Source organism: Peromyscus leucopus, chromosome 15, assembly GCF_004664715.2.
Source record: "Peromyscus leucopus breed LL Stock chromosome 15, UCI_PerLeu_2.1, whole genome shotgun sequence".
Lineage (NCBI taxonomy): Eukaryota > Metazoa > Chordata > Mammalia > Rodentia > Cricetidae > Peromyscus > Peromyscus leucopus.
This window is the reverse complement of record NC_051076.1, coordinates 85449681-85471519: the sequence shown is the minus strand read 5'-3', so window position 1 is coordinate 85471519 and position 21839 is coordinate 85449681.

Sequence of the window (21839 nt, the reverse complement as noted above, 5' to 3'; positions counted from 1 at the left end):
TAGGAAATATAGACATAGACAGAGAGAAAAGATAGAGACATGGGATAGCTTCAGGAGGGTCCTGGGTCCATACCCAGCAGCCTCACGTTTATATCTAATGGACATTTTATACACTATCAAGGGGAGAGGCAAAAGACCTCCCCCTTTCAAGATCAAAGCACAATATACAACAAATGTAGATTCTTCAAAACATCTGATAACCATGGCTTACAGTGAAGCACCTTGTGATTAGGCCTTGAAGTTTAAGACACCTGGTAATCAGGCCTTTGCACCTTATTATGCAGCCTTGGGAAGCAACATAAACTCTGACTCTCTGACCTTGAGTCAAACCACAAGATTGGAATCTTTGTTGACTTCTACAAAGCCCTGATCCTCCCTGTTCTTCTGTGTGACTGGTTGGGTCAATGAATGGTCTAGAGCTAGTGAGCGAAGGAACCAAGGCTCAAGGCCTTGTTCCATCACAGTTGTTCCACAACCTGGACCTTCAGGCTGTTATTTGAACTCTGTACTTTTGTTTTGTATCCAAAGAAATAAAGGATTCCAACATCAAGCTTTATTCAGTGATGATTCAGTTTCATTAAGGAGTCTCAGAGGTCACAATGGAGTGAGAGGCTGATGGAGAAGATGTCTAGCACTGCTTCACTCTTAGAAATACCAACAATGTCTAGTTACGTTAAAAGAGAACAAAAAAATTGGCCTACATTTCAAATAGTAGGAAACTGGGACTAGAGAGATGAGTCTATTGGTAAAATGTTAGCCAGGTGAGCATGAGCACCTGATTTTAGATCCTCAGCACGCACCTAAAACTTGGGCATGTAGTGTGTGTCTGTAATTCTAGCACTGGAGTGAGGAGGGTCTTAAGGATTTGTGGGCAAGATATTCTAACAAATCAGTTAGCCCTCATTCAGTAAAATGAATGTTACAAAAAACAAAGTGAAGAAGTGATTGAGAAATGCACCCAGTGTCAGCCTCTGTCAACTAAAGCACATGTAGGCACAAATGTACAGAGTGCGCACACACACACACACACACACACACACATGTGCACACACACATACGCATACACACATACACACACACACACACATGCACACACACACATACGACATACACATACACACATACACACACACAAATCAAACATAAATTTGCTTTTCAGTGATGAGATCAGGGATGATTTGGCAACACTATCACACTGTCACTTCCTTGTGCTTTATTACATTTCTGTTGTGAGGTACTGAGCAGCACCAGAAGTACATGGCTGACTTGATCATAGCAGAAACTTCTCTGGATGTTGTCAATACAGAGCTGAATTCATTCTTGCCATGACTTGGGCAGGAGAAAGCTGTAGTTAGGAAGGGAAATAACCATTTTTCAAAATCTGAAGATCTCTTTGCATGTGCCCCCTCTGTTGCTGCCTCCAAAGTTCACAATCTGTCCATCTCTAGCTCTGCTTTGGTGTACCTTCATATTCTTGCATTCAGCAACAATGATGGTTAGTTGTTTTTATTTATTTATTTTTTTCTTCAACTTGACACCAGTTAACATGATCAGAGATGAGAGAACCTCAGCTGAGAAAATGCTTCCATAGGATCAGGTTATAGACAAGCCTGCAGGGAATTTTTTTTTTTCTTATTAGTGGTTGATGTTGGAGGCCTTAGCCAATTGTGGGTGGTGCCATCCCTAGGCTGTTGGTCCTGTGTTCTATAAGAAACTCAGAAGAACAAGCCATAAAGGAGCATGCCAATAAGCAGCACTCTGCCGTGGTCTCCTTCTCAGCTTCTGCCTCCAGGTTTCTGCCCCATTTGAGCTTCTGTCCTGACTTACTTCAGTTACATACAGTAATGTGGAAGCAAAGAAAAATAAGCATTTTCCTCCTGAAGTTGTTTTTGGTCCTGGTGTTTCATCATGGCAATAGCAATCCTAAAACAGTCATACTCTTAGATTACAAATCTCCTAGACCAAAGCTCTCATTTGAGCTATCCTCAACCATTCCTGGGGTCTCTCACTATCACAATTCCAGTGTTGAGATTTAGAGTTGCTTGGAGAACTCTACTTCTATTATTTATTATCTTTATTTCTTAAATACCTTTAAATGAAGTGGAGAGTAACTTAACTTAATAATTTGTAGAATGATCCATTATCTGTTTTTACCATTTCTTTTAAAAAATGTTTAGCCAACATTTACTTGCGCTATTGTCTTCTAAAGCAAAATAATCTCCCATTAAGGAATGACCATTTAAAAAGTGTGTTTCCTGGCATGGTGGCAGTGGCGCACGCCTTTAACCCCAGCACACGGGAGGCAGAGCCAGGCGGATCTCTGTGAGTTTGAGGGCTGCCTGGACTACAGAGCAAGCTCCAGGACAGGCTCCAAAACTACATAGAGAAAACCTGTCTCAAAAACAAGCAAACAAACAAAAAAGTGTGTTTCCTGGTGATGGAAATCACTGACATCACAGTGGTTTCCCATATATATCAATTGATGCCCTGTCCTTTGGTAGAGAGGCTGAACTGTGTCTCCTTTCACAGGTGAAAGTGTGGAGCTATCAAAAGGAACCTAATTATAGTTAAGTGTGAGGGTGGCATAGGATCTTCCTAATAATCATTAGAAGCTATATAAATAACCCTCTACACAAATGTATTATAAATGGGCATGTCTAATGTGAAAGAAAAAATAGATAAAGAAAGACAGCACTATTGTAATAATAAAAGGTGGGAAAGTCAGAAAACTGAAATGTGTTAGAGTTTATCACATGTGAGTTTATTACACTGTGAAGCATGTACTAGAATCATGTTCTCATCATACTATGAAGCATTTGTGAACATTATGTGCTCACCACACTGTAAAGCATGTGTTAGCATCATGTGCTCATCACAATGTGAAGCATGTGCTAGCATCATGACCTCAGCACACTATGAAGCTTATGTTACCAGTATGATCTCATCACACTACAAACATGTGCTAGCATCATGTGCTCCCCACGAAGTGGGGTATATATTATCATCGTGTATTTATCACAATGGTTAGTATATTAGTAGTGTGTGTTCATCACAATAAAGTATGTGCTAGCTTCATATATTCATCACAATGTGAAGTATTCACCAGTGGCCTTGCTACATCCTTTTTTACCCAAAATATTTTTTAGAAAAATTACTAGTTCTTATAAGGAATTAGTCCACATCACCAAATCCTTTCACTTATTTAGTGATCATTTCATTCTCCAAACAATAATAGTCATCTGTTTACTTATTTTAGCCTTGCTAAAAAGTGTACCTGCTAATTACATGATACAGGATTTTAGGCAGACCATTTAGGCTCATATTGCTTGTTTTCCTAATAATTGAATCTAGGAAATTAAATAAGTCAGGCCTCAACTTTTACAGAATTCTTGTGATGATTAAACAGGACACTACACCTAAAATGTTTAAAACGAGGATACTGATGGTGGGTATGAAGGAATATCCTTTATAAATAAATGTTTAGTTTTTCGAAAAACTCAAAAGTTATTCTCTTTATAAAACACACCTCAAATTTAGATGGAAAAATTGAAGAAGTCATGTGGCTTACTCCACTCCAAATAAAAGGAAGCTGGGATTGACATCTCAATTCAGTTTGCTTTAAATTAGACAACTTTTCCTGAGGATGATGCAAATCTAAAGGATGACTAGAGCAAGTGACATACACACACACACACACACACACACACACACACACACACACACACACACACACCAGATTTGACACATACCCCATTAAAGAAACTGGGAAACATGGGCCTGTGCTTATGGGTGCTCTAAGTTACCTGCCCATGTAATGAAGTAAGACATGATTCAGTTGGAATTGATTCCTTTTGTTCACAAAGGGGGTGATGAATGCAAACTACAACAATATTACTAATTTTTTTAACACTCCCTGGATTTTGTCCTTGTAATGACATACGACTGACATATAAGACTCAAAACCATTGCTCTACATAGAGAGGTAGCCTTTGTTTTCAATGCTCACTGAATGGATCCCTTTAATCTGTGACTCCTTTTTCTTTGAAATTCAGAATCTATCCCAGAGCTGGTAGGTGTTCAGTGAGAGTTGGTATTCGAAGGCATTTTTGACTCTGAGAGTCACATGCATCATATGTGAACTACCTGGACGTGAAGATGGTAATGAATTATGGCCACTTGGCTATGTGCCTGGAAACAGCAGTCTGTGTGAAAGGAGGCATTATTTTGTATTTAAGACAATGCTGACTCTGCCACAAGGCCCTTGAAATTTAAAAGGAAAATAAAAATGTTGGTAGATTTTTATTTTATTATCTGTTTAAAGACATAGCTTTAACTTATCAAACCTCACATGATCATCAAGGGTTGAGTGGACAAATATTTCCCAGTATCCTATGATCTCATGATCTATTTATTGTCCCCTTAAGTCCATTTTATGAAAATTTATTCTTAAGGATAAAACTAAAGTACATTGACTGTAAATTGTAACTCACTGATAATGAAAATTCATCACAAAATGTGTCAAGGCAATTTTCATTTTGAGTAAAATTCCTTTAAATAAAATTGCAAGTTTGATTCTGCTGCTCACGGATATTAGAGGTGAGAGCACTGAACTTTGTAAGGATGTTGGCATTACCAGAGTAGTAACATTCAAGGTGTTACGTCTCTCTTAGAAAACCATTCTTTTCCCTCTGTTTAAGGACAAGACAATGTCCAAACTGCTGTGACAACTACAAAATTTTTATTGCATTTTGAGCTTTACTTAAATTTATTTATACAAAATTAATATGATGTAAAAAGTATCCAACAGACAATCTTGAAGTAAAAAAGACATCTTTTGTAATCTCATCTGATATTACTACATGACTTTTTAATCAAAGCTTTTTCCTAATAAAAAATAAGTAGCAAAAATACACTGAAAGTTTGTTCTCAGACCATGCTTTTTATGTTAATGGATCATCAGTGTATGGGTGTATATTAATTATACATAATCCTATGTCCTATTGTGGTGTTTCATGCATTTCATAGTGTATTTTGCTCATCTCTACTCTTTCCACCACGCTCTCTCATCCCTTCCTGCTTTTATTTATTTCTTCCTTCTTCAAAACTTGCCCCTTCCTACTTGAATGTATTTTTCTTTACCTGAGAACCAGTGAATTTCATTACATTGTTTCTCAGGAGCGTAGTTGGGTGTTTGTTAACAGGAGCATGTGCATCTTATCAGTCGTCACATTACAGGAGAAAAAGAGTGTGTCTTCCTTCTCTACCTGGTCTTATGAGCCTGAGTCCTGCACCCGTTACAGTGTTCCTTTACGGGGAAACAGGTGAAATACCTACTCAGGACGATTTCACTTTGTGTTCACTACTATTCCATCTATTATTTCATGCTTTTATTTATATAACTAATTTGTGAACATTTTAAGTTAAAATATCATTACACTACTTCTCCATTCTCCCTCCTACTTCCAACTCCTCCCATGAATCTTCCTTCCAACCCATCATATATCACCTCTACCAAATTGAAAATCCTTTTTATTTGAGTGAGTATATATGTGTATGTGTGTGTGTAACATACGGACACAAATTGCTGAGTTTGTTTTTGTTGTTTCCATGCATGTTTTTCCAGGGCTTAACTCTTTGTAACGGACAATCAGTTGTGGAATCCTCTCTGGGGCAGGCTAATACTCCTTCTCATCACTCCTTAGTTGCTTGTAGTTCATTGTTTAGGGGTAGGACCCTGTGAGATTTTCCATCTTGCATGTTAGTATGTGTTCTTGTATTTTTATTGTTGGACATGTTTTGTTTATGTAGTCAGTTCTTGGAAATACTGTTTATCAGTAGACTTCCTGATATTCTGGCTTTGATCATCCTTCACCCCTTTGTGGTGATGTTCCCTGAGCCACAGATGAAGGGTCTGTGATTGGGGGTGCTCACTGGGGCTAGATGAAGGGTCTGTGATTCAGGGGTGCTCACTGGGGCTAGGTGAAGGGTCTGTGATTCAGGGGTGCTCACTGGGGCTAGGTGAAGGGTCTGTGACTCAGGGGTGCCCACTGGGGCTAGATGAAGGGTCTGTGATTCAGGGAACTCACTGGGACTAGACTCTCCTCCTATAACCACTCATCTCTGCATTGTGTCCAATTGTAGAGCACTATGATGATCTCTACTTACTATATAGAGAAGCTCCTTTGATAAGGGGTGATAATTACACTCATCTATTCATTTAAAGGTAAGATTTAGAACACACCTGGCAATTATGTGAATTATGCTGGTCTACTAAACTGGCAGTACTATATTCTCTGTTACATCCATGACCTCACTAACCCTGGGAAGTTGGCCAGGTTTCTAGTACCAGGCATGATTTCCCTCCCATTTAGTGAGCCTTAAGTCCTAGCTAAGTGAGTGACACCACCATCCCTTTATATATATCTTCTTATGCTAGTTATTGTAGCCCATAGCTGTCACAGCTGATGAGGACAATTATGTACTTCCTTCCTTGACAGTTTTCATTGTATTTTCTGATACCACGGAAGCTAGACTACAGGAAAGGCTTTTAGATTAGATCCAGCTCAAATAATTTGAGCAGTGTGCCCTGGTGTTCTGTATGTTCAGCAATAGAAGTATACCTTCAACCTTTGAGGGGCATTCAAGGGCAATGGAAAAAGCCTATGTTGCTTTGGGAATAATTTAGACTATACTGACCAACCACTCAGGAACACAAAAATAGGTATAAGAGTAATATATTATTAAATTTTTTATAAGAATTCTTTCATAATTGCTACATTTCTGTACTATTATGTTTTAATATTCAATATATTTTATCTGCTTCTAAGAGATCTATCCTCCATTTTGAGAAATTATTCATATTCCTCAGCTAGACAATACCAATTTAGGAATAATTTTAAATTTTAGGGGGTAATTCTTAAAATAGAGGTCTTCACAATAGTCATTGTATAAGTTAATTTTTAAAGTAAAACATAATAGGAGGTTCTGTGATATTATTTCCCAATATAAAGTGTATATAAAATATTAATAATGAGCCTAAAATGTAAATTTTAAGAATTTATCTTTAACACTAAGTAATAACTGAACATATCATATGTAGAATCATTATCATTAATGTTCTTTCTGTTAAAAGTTCACATTTGAAGCATATTTGAAATGTATATTCAGAAGTTATATTCAGAAGGTTATTTCAGTTACTTTATGTTATTAGTAATTATTATAAGTTTGGGTGTTTTGCCTGGATGTGTGTATACCTTACTGCATTTGTGCATGGTATGCTTCGAGGCCAGAAGAGAGAGCAACATATCCCCAGAACTTGGGATCCAGCTGTCTGTGAGCTGTAAAGTAGGTGCTAAGAATTGATCCTGGATCCTCTGGAAGATCAGAAAGTGCTTTTAACTGCTGAGCCACCTTTTTAAACCCCCAGAGTATTATTTTATACAGAAGCCATATTGAAAATTGTTACAATCCACCTAGGTTACAATACTGTGGTACAGCTTCCAAAGCCGATGGAGAAAACTAGCTCTTTTTGCAATACTTTGGGTATTCCCATTTTGGTACTTAACAACATGGATAGTTTTTTCAGTCTCTCTATTAGATAAAAGGTTACAGTTGTTGTGAATGATACCTTCACACTTTTCCATCACCATGGGCTTGCCACATGTCACTGAACTCTCTGCTTGATAAGCATTGTGCCTCCTACCTTGAAGCATCCTCTTCTTGGATAAGAATATGATGCTTTGCACAAAAATAAAATCCATAGTAGGAGATGTCACATTATTTAATCCAATTGCCCTCCGATGTGCCAACTCTTTAGTTATGAGTTGTGGATACCATGCATTGCTGGAGACAGAAACTCCAAATATTAGACTATGGGCCTCAAGAAGGCTATTTTTATTTTGAACATAAAATATCTTTGTTCTTGTCTAATAGTTACACCAAGATATATTCTTTATTTCTCCTTCACCTGAAAGAAACTGCTCAGTTGATTCCTGACATGAAATAAAGGTGACTATTGAGTTTACAGACAAATATTTAATTTATAGAACCAATTTCATTCAGGGAAGTTGAAAGAAGTATAAAAAGTTTCCAAGGGTGTAGTAGCTTCCCCATTTTATCATTGACTAACAGATCTATAGATCTCTGTAGCACAGTAGCCTCCATTCCTGATGACACCATGTTTGATACAGATTGCTAAGATTGGAGCTTTGAAAATAAATATCTAAAAAAACTACCGTTCTTGTAGAAAGCACACTGTTTTGGTTTGAATCAGAAATGTACCCCACAGGCTCATGTTTTAAAATTTTGTGCCCCCGTTGTGGCCAGGCTATAACACTGTTTTAGGAAGCTGTGAGTTATTTGGAGGTGAAGTCTCATTGGCAAAAATAAGTCATTGTGGGGGACCAACCTCACACATATTTTGCCCCAGGGACTCTTGAGGAACGAGGAATAAGAGATGTAGTTAGAAATAGAAGGGAGAGAAACAGAGAGAAAACACAGGGTAGACTCGGATGGGCCTGGATCCTTATCCACCATCCCAGAACTTTATTCCAAAGGTCTGTTTATAACAATGTCAAGGTGTGGAGCAAAAGACCTCCTCCTTGCTAGTTACAAAACACCTGCACTCAGGCCCATGGTCCAATCATCCTCTCTATGCAGACCTGCTGGGTAAAGCCACTAGGAGACCTGAAAATGGGCTCCCACGAGTCATTACAGATTCAAGCTTTGATGTTATAGCAGATCCATTCTATTTCCAGGTACTGTAGGATGTGAGGGCCCTCCACCCCACCACCACCACCACACTGTCTTCCATATCTATGAATGTCACCTTTGCCTGAGCTGGTGGATAGAGGTAGTCTGAAGCTGTGAACAAGAGTAAATCTTTTTTTACTGGCACAGGAACAAGATCCCCATGGAATGTTGAAGAGAATACCTTAGCAAAGAGGGAATGGGTACATGCAAAGAAAGCTCACCAGGACCCAGCTCTTCCCCTCTACTGCCTGCCACTTTAACGCAGGTCCTGGGAGGCACACGTTTTTTTGGCAAGGACAGGAAAATGATTTCTCTACATACCATGTAAATGTTGCCGTTTCAGCCTGTCTCCTTACAACATTTTAGCCAGAATTAATAAAAAAGATTTTCATTCTTGCACTCCAGGCAATGGTGCATCCATGGTCCCTCTTTTAGAGGATATAGAAACCCATGTGCCCAGAAAAGCCATTCTCACAGAAGTCCAGGCTCTCTGGAGAAATGTGAATAGAAATAGCAGAATGGTATTCGGAAATAGGTGGCAGCATGCAGGACGGCTGTGTTACTTCACAGACTCATCAGGTATGCTGCAAACTGGTGTCCATGCACTTTTAAAATTCACCCTACCCAGGGAGGGTTCTTAGGATTCATGAGCAAGGTTTTCTACACAGGCCTACCCTATGTAAGGACAGCCATGGCAATGGCCAGTAAGAGTCAGTTTATTTTTCCTTGAAGGATAGTCAAGATTATTTATTGAAAACTAATTTATGAGCCCAATACAAATCCACAACCCAGAATTCATGAAAGGAAAAAACCTAAGCATGTGTACACTTAACAAGTGCCACAGGTCACTGTTAGCAAGGAAATAACTATTTATCTGAAAAATTTATTAGGGCCACCTGGGAGTCTCTCAGAATGAGGTTGGACCTGTACAACATCCTTTTAAAATGCTCACCTCAGTTTGTATACATTCACTTGATGAAGACTCAGGTCTAAAGGAATATTTAATATATTTCTAAGATATAGAAATTAGGTATAATTGAGTATAGGTCATTACATGGAAATGATGATTCATTCTTATTTCTAGAAAAAGTAAAACCCCTTTCAACCCAGAAATACAGAAATGCAGTTGGACTGACATGTGAGTCAGTATAGAGCTGAAAGATTCTGAGTGTCCACTTCTGTCACAGGCAGGCTCACAGCCTAAGAATGATGAGTCAGAACTCACTTGTACCTTCTGGGTGGCCAAGAAAGTCTTCTTCCACTTGGGACAGTTAGTTTGGGGAGGTCCTGATATTCACCATGCCTACACGTCTTTACGCATGTCACAGCATCATCTATGGACTGGCAGTTCCATTCAATCTTCTATACAGGATTGATCTTTGAATAAGTAAAATAATAAAACGCTAATTTGCTGAAGATCACATTTCCATTTAATTAGTAATAAACAGTATAATTTCAAGGTTTCAAATAAAAGCAGATCGAATTGCTCTTCAGAGAAGCTCCCATTCCCATAGCCTTGACTTTTCTTTGAATGTTTCCACATGCATACAAAAGCAGTAGAACACTGCATATACATATTGTCTTGTACCTTTCTTTTTCCACCTAGTACAACTTTTTTTCCATGCCAGTACTCAGAGAGCTTCTCCATTGTTTTTCTTTTTCTTAAATTTAATGTATTCATTTATTTTACATCCCAACCATTGTTTCCCCTCCCTCCTCTGCTCCCATTCTCTACCTGACACCACTACCCTTATTCATCTCTCCTTTGTTTCTGTTCAGAAAGAGGCAGTTTAATTTATCAGATACTCAAGTTAGGTTAGACTCACAGGCTGGGCAGACACTGAGAAACCAGAGGTAAAAGTGCCCCCCATCTTTTCTCACCAGAAGTTCCATGGCATTTGAGATTGATTTTCTAGAAAACTTCTATCATTGCCTTGCTTTCATTTTTTAATTTTCTATTATCATGAGCCAATGGTATGATACGGCTTATATACACAAACAGCAAGAAGACTCGTTTACATTAAGAGGATCAGTTAGGATTACCTGTTAATTTTCACTTTTTTGGTTGCCTACTGATCCAATCCAAATACAAGGCTGAGTTTTCTTCTGTAAAGCAGGAAATGGCCATTTTTCACCAAAAGAAATACAAAAAGAAAGCAAGATCAGAAAATGACATATTCAAGAATTAACAGCTATTGTAAAACCCCATCAGAAAAAAATCCCACAGTATGTACATTAAGTATGGAGAGATAAATGAAAACCCATATGTGTCTTAGGAACTTCACATAAATATTATTTATCACAAATAAGCTTCAAGCGTCTTTCCTAGAGGAACACTGCTGGAAAAATATGTTGCCCCCATGGATGCATCAATCATCAACAAAAATTTCAGGACCAACATATTTGGTGTGAAAATGGCTAGTAAAATCATAATTCTCTTTAAACACAGCAGGGAGATCATTTTCACAATTTTTTTTCTTTTGAGTAAGTTGTAAACTATTTAAATCCTGTAGAATTTTGGTATAATCCCTACTAAAATATACAGAATTGCTACAAATTAGAAAACAACTACTCTAATATATTTATGTCCCATTAACCCACTTAGCAGAATATAGCAATTAGGTTAGTTACCTGAAGTAGGCATTGATTTTGCCATCTTATAATTCAGGAATTTTCAGAAGAGGAGTTTAAATTTATTAATATTCAGATGAATATGTGTTTCTCTTATGACTCAACAATATAATGTAACACTAACACTATATAACACTATAGTAGCTCCTGCACTGTCCATAACCCAAGAGGAGATTTCATTAGTTCCCTCAGGGAATTTCATTTGTGGTGAGGGATGGAATGGAAGAAAAGGAGACAGTATCACACTTTGTACTGCCAGGTATAGATGTAATTCTGAACCGTATTTTTTAAATAAGAAACACAGAGCCAAATGCAGAGTTAAAAACCCAAGAGGTCAGAGCAGCAGTCAAGAACTAACACCAAGACAGCCTTCTTATCCCTCACTGTCCCTGTTGTCCTTCTCCTCTGAAAGAAACCTACTTCCTGTGTGTCTGTCTTTTTACTGACTTTCTGTTCTGCCTTCTCATTGGTTGTAAACCCAACCCCATGACCTCCTCGTCACTGCCTGTCTATACAGACCTCCAGGTCTCTATGCTTGGTATTGAGATTAAAGGCGTGTGTCTCCAAGCTGGCTATGTCCTTGAATACACAGAGATCTGCCTGTCATGTGATTGGGATTAAGGATGTGTGATATCACTGCCAGACTTCTGCTATGGCTTGCTATTAGCTCTGACCCCTAAGTAACTTTATTTATTAACATACAAATAAAATCACATTTCAGCACAAATAAAATATCACCATAGCCAGGGTGTTAGAACTTATAATGGAGACCAGGCTGTCCTTGAGTTCACGTATATCTGCCTTCCTCTGACTCTCTAATGCTGGGGTGAGAGCTATGTACCATTATTGTAGTAGTTATGGTTCTCCAGGAGATTGAACCTAATAGTATATACATATACTTTTCAGAGAATTACTAATTTGGCCAAGGGGATCATGCAACATGGTCACCCACAAGATAAAAAGCTGGAAACTAGCTGTAACTTAGGTAAAAATGTTTTAAAAGTAGCAAATTCAAAACAATATGAAGCACAATGAAGCCCCAACTTAAGGGTATAGACTTCAAAGCTCCTTTCAGAGTCATCATTGATCTAAATTCACATTCAAAGACAATGGAATCATTGATACCTATACTCAATTGTACCACTTAAAATATATGGACTCAAGTGGAATTCCCCAGTTGAAGATTTATCATCTGCACCTATTGCAAATGGGACACCACCCTACTGGATGGTCCTGTTTCAGATGATGATCTACATGGATATAGCCTCATGGATTCTGCCTAAAAAATATTTATCCATTTTTTAGATAGTTCTTAATTTTGTCAAATTGATATCAATGATTATGAATTAATACTTATTTAGTAAAATATCATATGAAGAAAGTATATAAGTATATGAAAGGATAAGAAAGTATATAAGATATGTGACATATTTTGATGTTAAAGAGAAGAAGAGAAAGATTGGCCCAGAGTACTATGAGATTATGACATGAAAATTGTTGAAAATGAAGAAAACTCCTAGAGAAGTATGATTCCCAAAGTCTAGTCTTGAGTCTGCTATATACACTTTCATGCTTACACACTCTCAGTCATGTTTTTGGCAATTGGAAAATTGTAAGATATACATTTCTATGACTATTCTGAGATTCAAGGGAGGTGATGTATATGGTATCATATTATCCACTGATCAAAAAGAAACTTTGTTCATATTACTTTAATTTGACTCAATGTTAATTATTTCAATTAAAAGTAGGATTAATAAATATAGTATGATTCAAGGACCAAATCTTTGCTTTGGGTTATTTTTAACACAATATTTTATTATAGACCTTAAACATTTTCTTTTAGAATTTTTAGTAATTTTTTCAGTCAATGTTTTTATTATCTATGTGTCTCTGCCATACAATGTAATATCTAAGGACTTTGATATGGCTTTTCATGGATAAAATACTTTTTAAATTTTAGTGAGACTCCAAATTGATTCAGATGATCATTGATAACACATTGGCACTAAGTGAGTGCATCCCCAGACAAAAATTTTAATCAGCCTACTGCTCATCTACCAGTTGGCCTCATAATGGCCCCCAGACAGTGACTTACAAAGGATACTAGGAACACTGACTTCCTTAGGAGACATAAACTATGGTCCTTCTCCCCTCTAAATATACTTTTAACCATTATCTTTTTTGATCTTTCTTAAACATCTGTCTAGACTCTTTCAGTTTGACTGAGATATTAAATGGGAGAGAAGACTATCTGATTCTCTCTTTTTCTACATGTTTAGTTCATGTTTATGCAATATAGAAATTATACCAGGTCAGGCTGGGGAGCTGGCCCAGTGGGTAAAGTGCTTGCCATGCCAGCATGGGCAATTAGTTTAAACATCCACACATCAGACATGGGTGTGCACATTTGTAATTAGTGTTCCTATAGAAAAATTGGAGACTGAAGACACAAGAGTCCCTGGAGGCCTCTGGGTCAGCTCATTTTACACACGGAATAGTGAATAACAATGAGTTCCTGTCTGAAAACCAAATGGATTTCGAGGATTACAGAAGAGGTCTTCCTCTGATTCTACGTGCATGATGTCCATGCACACATAGTCACACTCAAACACACAAATAAAGCAAATTAAACAATCAAAGAAAATATTTCATATGTTCAAAGCTATTTTTGCTATGAAATAAATAATGAAAACTAAATAAAGCATGTTATGCAGAGTAAAACTTTAAAATAATATTTCATAATTATTAAAAAATTCAGAAAGTTCATGTGTATCCATTAGTTTGGCTAGTTGTCTCTGTACTTTTTTCAATCATGGTCTCAATGTCACTTGCTCATAGAATCCCTCTTCTCTCTCATCTATTGGACTCCTGGATCTCTCTGCCTGGGACCCAGCTGTGGATTTCTGCATTTGCTTCCTCCAGTCACTGGATGAGGGTTCTGTGATGACAGTTAGGGTATTCAGCCACCTGATCACCAGTGTAGGCTAGCTCAGGCATCCTCTCAACTATTGCCAGTAGTCTATGGTGGAGTCATCCTTGTGGATTCCTGGGAACCTCCCGAGCACTCTGTTTCTCCCTATTCCCATGGTGAGAATTCATTTATCTTGGTATCTCTTTCCTTGCTCTCCCACTCTGTCCCTCTTCCAGCTTGAATGAATCTCCCATTTCCTTATGTTCTCATCCCCCATTCCTTGACCACCATTACTCTTCTCACCCCCAGTTTGCTCATGTAGATCTCATCCATTTCTCCTTTGTTGGGCAATCCACGCACCCTTCCTAGGGTCCTCCTTACTAGCTATCCTCCCTGGAGCTGTGCATTTCAGTCTGGTTATCGTTTGCTTTACATCTAGTATCCATTTATGAGTGAGTACATACCATGTTTGTCCTTCTGAGTCTGGGTTACCTCACTCAGGATGATATTTTCTAGTTCCATCCATTTGCTTGCAAACCTCATGATATCATTGGTTTTTTCTGCTGAGTAGTACTCCTTTGTGTATATGTACCACATTTTCTTTATCCATTCTTCAGTTGAGGGGCATCTAAGTTGTTTCCAGGTCCTGGCTATTACAAATAATGCTGCTATGAACATAGTCGAGCATGTGTCCTTGTGGTATGATTGAGCATTCCTTGGGTATATGCCCAAGAGTGGTATAGCTGGGTCTTGAGGAAGATTGAGTCCCAATTTTCTGAGAAACCGCCATATTGATTTCCAAAGTGGCTGTACAAGTTTGCATTCCCACTAACAGTGTAGGAGTGTTCCACTTGCTCCACATTCTTTCCGACATAAGCTGTCTTCAGTGTTTTTGATCTTAGCCATTCTGACAGGTATAAGATGGTATCTCACCATCATTTTGACTTGCATTTCCCTTATGACTAAGGATGTTGAGCAATTCCTCAAATGTCCTTCAGCCATTTGAGATTCTTCTGTTGAGAATTCTCTGTTAAGCTCTATAGCCCATTTTTTAATTGAACTGTTAGCTATCTTGATGTCTAGTTTCTTGAGTTCTTTATATATTCTGGAGATCAGCCCTGCAGTGCAATCAGGACCTGTTCCTAGTGTATGAGCCAGCTTTTTGGAACCTAGTGCCTATGGTAAGACAATTTGCACAGCCTTGGTGCAGGGAGGAGGGGTTTAGACCTGCCTCAACTGAATATACTAGGCTCTGCTGACTCCCCATGGGAGACCTTGTCTTGGAGAAGGTGGGAAAGGAGGGTGGGTTTGGGGAAAATGTTGGGGGTGACAGGAGGAGGGAGGACAGGGAAATCTGTGCTTGATATGTAAAATGAATAGAAAATCTCTTAATTAAAAAAAAGAAAGAGAAAAATTCAGAAAACAATGTAAGTCATTTATATTTTCTATTTCTTTCTATATAAGCATTATGTTATAAGAAAAATTAGCAACCTTAGGCCTCAGTCAATTATTACAAGAGAAATAATGTTGAATTTTATAGTATAATGAATAAATATGTTCAACCTTGTGGAATCAGTTATTTGTGTTTAAGTTGGTTAAGATATATATGTATATGAGATAGTAATAGTATAGTAGTAGTAAGAAGGTGTGAAGTAAGGTTAGTGAGAGATTGTATTGTGATAGAGAATTGTGAAGTATAGCTCAAGAAAATGCATTTTTCTTCAGTGAATATAAATTCTATCTATATTATTGTCCATGACTTTAACTTACTCACCTAGGAAAGCTTTATGAAATACCATGAAAAAACACAATTACCATTCATATAACACAGCCATTCAAAATTTTATCATAAGAGATGATCAAAGTATACCCAATGCTAAGTGCATTTAGCAAAATGATGTGAAAATCAGACATTGTGAGCCTTAATATATACATTTTATTGTAAAACAATTCCTTTGCTTTTCCAGGAGAAATGCAAAACCTCTTACTTTTCTGTTAAAATTTCTCTTATATTTCTTTTTGGGTGTCCATCATTATATATCTACAGGTGGATATAGAGGAAAGAACATAGTTATGGCAAGAAATTATATTTCAGTGAAGACAGAAGTAATGTGTTGATCATTGAAGTTTTTACCCTCAAATAATACAAAGTGGTCCTGAATCCAGTACATACAATAATAAACATGATTGGCATAATTGTTCCCTAAAGTATCCAAAGAAAAAGTAATGGCATTATAAAGAAATTCTCTCTAGAATGCATTTATTCACAAAAGTCAGATGGATATGACCTCATGTGAAATTTCATACAGGAAACATCAGCCAGCTCTCCTTAGAATTCCACCTATCAAAAGAAACATGTGTTTTATTGAACACCTGAGAGCAGAGATATAAACTGTTTCCATGACAGCTGATCCTCAGAATTAATAGCAGACTGAAAGAGAATTCGCATAACGTTTTGTAAAAAGTGGGTAAGTTCTTTCTGCCTCCTCTTTACAGGGCTTCCTAGCTCTGAGAGGCAACATCCTATTTAGGTCTGGGTGTTCCAACATTTTTTAACTCTGCATAATGTCTGTCTGAGGTTTCTATATTTGTTCCCATCTGCTTTAAGGACAAGCTTCTCAGATGGTGGTTGAAGATCTACGAGTATAGCAGAATATCATTAAGGGTCATTTTATCACCACTTTTTCTTTTTTTGGACCAGTATTATTTGGTTTTACCACAGGTACCTGGAATTTCTAGTCTCAGGTTCTCAGTCACCCAGGTTGAGTATGGGTGACTATACTCTTGTGGAGTTGGCCTTAAGTCAGAGCTGTTATTGGTTTGCTCACAAGGTTTTTTACCACCATTACCCTAACATATCTTGTACCATTGTAGATAGGGAGCTGTGACTGGCGTGTCATGTTGAGAACCAAGATTAGCTATCACAGCACAATTACCAAGTTTGTTTTTATTACAACCAGTAATTAAATGACTAGGTAGTTTACTTTTCCTGATACACTAATGTGCTTTATTGGAGACATGACTATTAATGTTTGCTTGGGGTGACATATGCTAAATAGCTTTAGGAAGCTCTCAGTACTGGAACACATTGAAAGAAGTCAATGAAAGTCAGCCATATGTAAATCGTAATTAACATTATTATGAGTCATGAAAACCAGTGAATGTACAAATATATATATATATATATTACTATAATGTACATTATATTAAAAAAGAGTTCTGACTGGCTTGATATTTCTGTTTCTCTTTTGATAGCATGCAGAATATATTCCTCTAACAAAGATGCTAGAACACAGGGCTGAAAGCTTTGTGTAGGCACTAGCTAGACATCTCCCTGTTTAATGAGTTGTGAGAGAGCTGGTTCAGCAATTGAGCATTCTGTCAGTTTGTAGGGAGCAACCCATACTCTTGGCAACAGCCTAGGCTGTTTGCTGATTCCCATGGAGTCCTTTGGCCAGCACCTCAATTAGACATCAAGAATACTATTCCCTCTAAATCAACATGGTCAACCCTCATATTAATTCACAGAGACTGAAGTAGCATATAGAGGGCGTGCAGGAGTCTGCATCAGGTCCTCGTCACTTACGACATTCAGTTTAGTGCTTTTAAGGGATTCCTGAGTGTCTCTTAATCTTGTACCTTTTGGGGTGCTCTTTTCCTTCTCTTGATTTGTCTTGCCCAACTTCTGTGTGATAATTTTTATTTTGTCTTGATCTATTTTATTTTTATATTTTAAAAACCGAATGAATGAATGCATGAGTGAATGTGTGGAACTCCAGAATCAAACAAGTCAGTGGAACGTGCTTGCACCCTGAAGTTTCTCAAATATTTACTGTGGGCGTCCAGCATTCATTACCAACTTGGGTTGAAAACCTGGATCCACTTCATAGGGTAAAAGGTCATGTTATTTTAAAAGCCACCACTTCTTATTCTCCTGCCAGAAAGCTGACACAGACATATGTTATTTTGCTGACAGCTTGTCAACTGATGACTTATGGGCGGTGCCATCTCTGCTGCTGTGAAGTTCCTGTCCCCTCTGTGCACTTCCCTCTGTGCTGGCCTTCCTTGGTCTTCTAACTGGTAGTGCCTGCCTGCTCTTATTCTGACCCCTGTATGCAAACTAGGTGTATTTCCCTTGTCCCTATGTTTTCATACTAAATAACCTCAGCACTCCAGAAACAGAGGCAGGCAGATCTTTGTGAATTCGAGGTCAGCCTGGTCTACATAGTGAGTTCCAGCACAGCCAGGACTGTTTCACAGAGAAACCCTGTCTTGTAAAACCAAAAAATAAATAAGTGAAAAAAAAAATAGACTGCTACTCCAATAAACGAGCTGCTCGTGAGTCAGACTTCCTAGCAGTTCTTTGCTATATGTACTCAAAAACATCAGATACTCTAGCCTCTGTTTTCCCCTGGGTCCTAAAACAGCCTGTCCAAGGAGTCTTGAGGCCAGGAGATAACAACATGAATGAAAGTAAACCTAACCAGTAAGGTAAAGGTTAACAGTAGAACTACCATCCATTCTTTCTGGGAGACGGAAATCCAGTTTTCTTCAAAGAAATGAAAGTGTGTCTATCAACTACTCTAGGGCAGATCTCATGTCCAGGAGTAGTTGACCAATAAATAATGGACTGCACAGTTGTTTTTTTGTTTGTTTGTTTGTTCTCTGTATGCCTTTATTTGTTTACAGTTTGTTTATTTTATTTATTTATTTTTTGCTGTGAACTTTGTTTTTTAGGTTTTGGGGTTTTTGTTGTTGTATTGGGTTCTTGGTTTGTTTTTTGAGAAAGAACTTAAAGTTGGGTGTTTAGGGAGGTTGAGAGGATCAGGATGTACTCAAGGGGTAATATGATCAAAATATATTTAAATTAAAAATTATTTTACAATAATAAAAAATATTATAAAAATCATAGCACAAAATAAACAATCAAAGCAGATAAATGATTGATTGTCTTTTGACTCATAGAGAAAGTCAAATTGGGGCAGTAGAGATTTGGAAAGTAACAAGGCTAGTGGATGCATATTTATCAAGAAAACTAGCTATTGATTCTTCTATTTTATCAAGTGTATGTTAAAAGTGAAGGAAAACATAGTCATTTGTTCTTCTATAGGAATTTATGAGTGCTTTCTAAAAGAACAAGAAACAAACATTCAAATAGTTCTGCTATAAAATAAATGTTAAAAATTGTGAAATTAACTTTAAAATGTTTTAATTTATAACATAATGAATGTAATATAATAAAAATGTGAAATTAACTTTAAAATGTTTTTATTTGTAACATAATGACTGTGATATAATAGTCATATTCCATCTGACTCATTTTTTTAAGAAAAAAAAATTATTTTTATTTTATATATGTGTGTGTGTTGTCTGAATGTATATCTGGATACCACATGCATATTGATACCAGGAAAAGGGAGCCAGATACCCTTGTTCAGGAATTACAGAGGGATGTAAGCACCATGTGAAACTTCACAATGAAACCAGGGTCCAAGAGGAGCAGCCTGAGCTCTTACCCTGAGCCATCTCTCCAGCACCCTATGTATCTTTCAAACGAAATTCTTCCCACACAGAATCCAAAGCTTTCTCATCACCAAGCCGCCTCCGCAGCTCAGCTGAGGATCAGACACCAGCTGCCTATCGTCGCAGCAGTATCTACTGCTTGCTTGGCTTTTGGAAGCAGCTCCTTTGTGCCACCCCACTACAAATCCACAGGTGGATTAAACTGCAGTTTTCAAATGTCTGATACTTAAGTAACGCCCCTCCACACAGCAGGGCAAACTATTGCAGGTCTTTGGGCCACACCTACTTACTCTGCCTCTGTCACTTCAGACTCTGCTCTAAAGGAGGTAAATCTGCTTGCTTTCACCCAAGGAAGTGAGGATCGAAACATAAGAGTTTTGACTTCTGGTCCTTTCTGAGGAAAACAATGATACAATCCCAGGAGAAAGTTTCAGGCATTCCTACAAAAATGCTTTGCTTCCTGACAATATGGAATGGAAAGTTGTCCGTGTGTATCTTTCTTTTAAGAGTATAAAAATAAACAAATAAGCAGACACATATCTGAAATTTTTGAGCTTATTTTCCTAAAATGCAGTTTTATTTTCACATGCAGAAATGCTGTTTCAAGTGGGAGTCAGGGTGAGAGAGAAGCCGCTCTCAGCAGACTTCACCTGGAGGGTGGCGCACGGAAGGTGAGCAGTACACAAGCACAGGGCTACTGAGCTTCCGAAGTGGAGACTGCGTACAATTCTGAAAAGTTAGGAAGACAAATGCTTTCCTTCCCGTGGTTTATTTTTTCTGACCTTTGAATCAAATGAAAGATAAAAAATAACCGTGAAATATCAGCATATTTGTGTATGATTCTTAATATCTATAAAACAAGCTCCATATGGATCTTTGTATTTCATCCTTTCATTTATGGAAGAACAATCCATTTTTCTCCCATAACTGACATTTGAGAGATCCTAAGTATTTAGTGTTTCAATTTTTCAGTTACCTGATAGGCAAATTAATGCCCATTTTTACTTAATATAATCAAAGTATTTTATTCTAAAACCATTATTTCAACACTAGCTTCCTTCTGAAGGAAAGTTGTGTTTGTGTGCATGAGTGCGTGTGTGTGCGTGTGTGCATGTGTGCTTGTGTGCGTGTGTGTGTGCGTGCGTGCGTGCGTGCGTGCGTGCGTGCGTGTGTGTGTGTGTGTGTGTGTGTGTGTGTAGGAAATGAATTCACTTGGCTTTTGTACAAAAAATTATAAAAATGCATTGGGGATTAACACAATTTCTTAAACCTTTTCTCTTTCCACAAATCACATATCCTAGCCCTCTAACCTACAATCTCCTCAAACATGATTTGAGAATTGCATAAATAAGGGACAAAATGATTTTCAACTTAATGGATATAAAGTCATACATATTTAAAGGATGAATACATCCAAACATTTAGAACAATATTTTTGTTTTTCAATAGACATCAATCTTAAGAAAAATTTGGCTGATCAAACAGTAATTATTTTATGAAGTGATAACTCTTCTTTACTAATTCTTTGTTAGTAAGGACATTATCATTGTCTTTGTCTTTAGACTCTACAGAGAAACCAGAAGACAGTTTTCATTGCGTAAGTACTAGGAAGGACTTGGTTCAGTTTGTAAATATTGTTGTTCTGAATTGTATACCTTTACTTAAATCCTCAATATTTTCCATTTACCTTTACATTTAAGAAAAATACCTCCATCGTAGAATAAGCATATGGAGGTCAGAGGACAAGTTGCAGGATTCAGTTCCCAGATCCTGAGGCTAATTGGCAAGTATCTCAACCCACTGAATTAGCTCCATAGCCCAAATGCTTTAATTTCTAAGCTTGTTGATGATAGAGTTTCAGAGTTCTCTGTGGGAAGAAGTGTTTAGAGCTGGATGGAATACAACTCTTGTTCATTTACTCATGTTAAATTTTAGATAGGATATTAAAATGAAAATATGTGTTTCTATATTTTAAGCAATACTTTCCAAAATAAAGTGAGCAAGTGAAAACTTTAAAGAG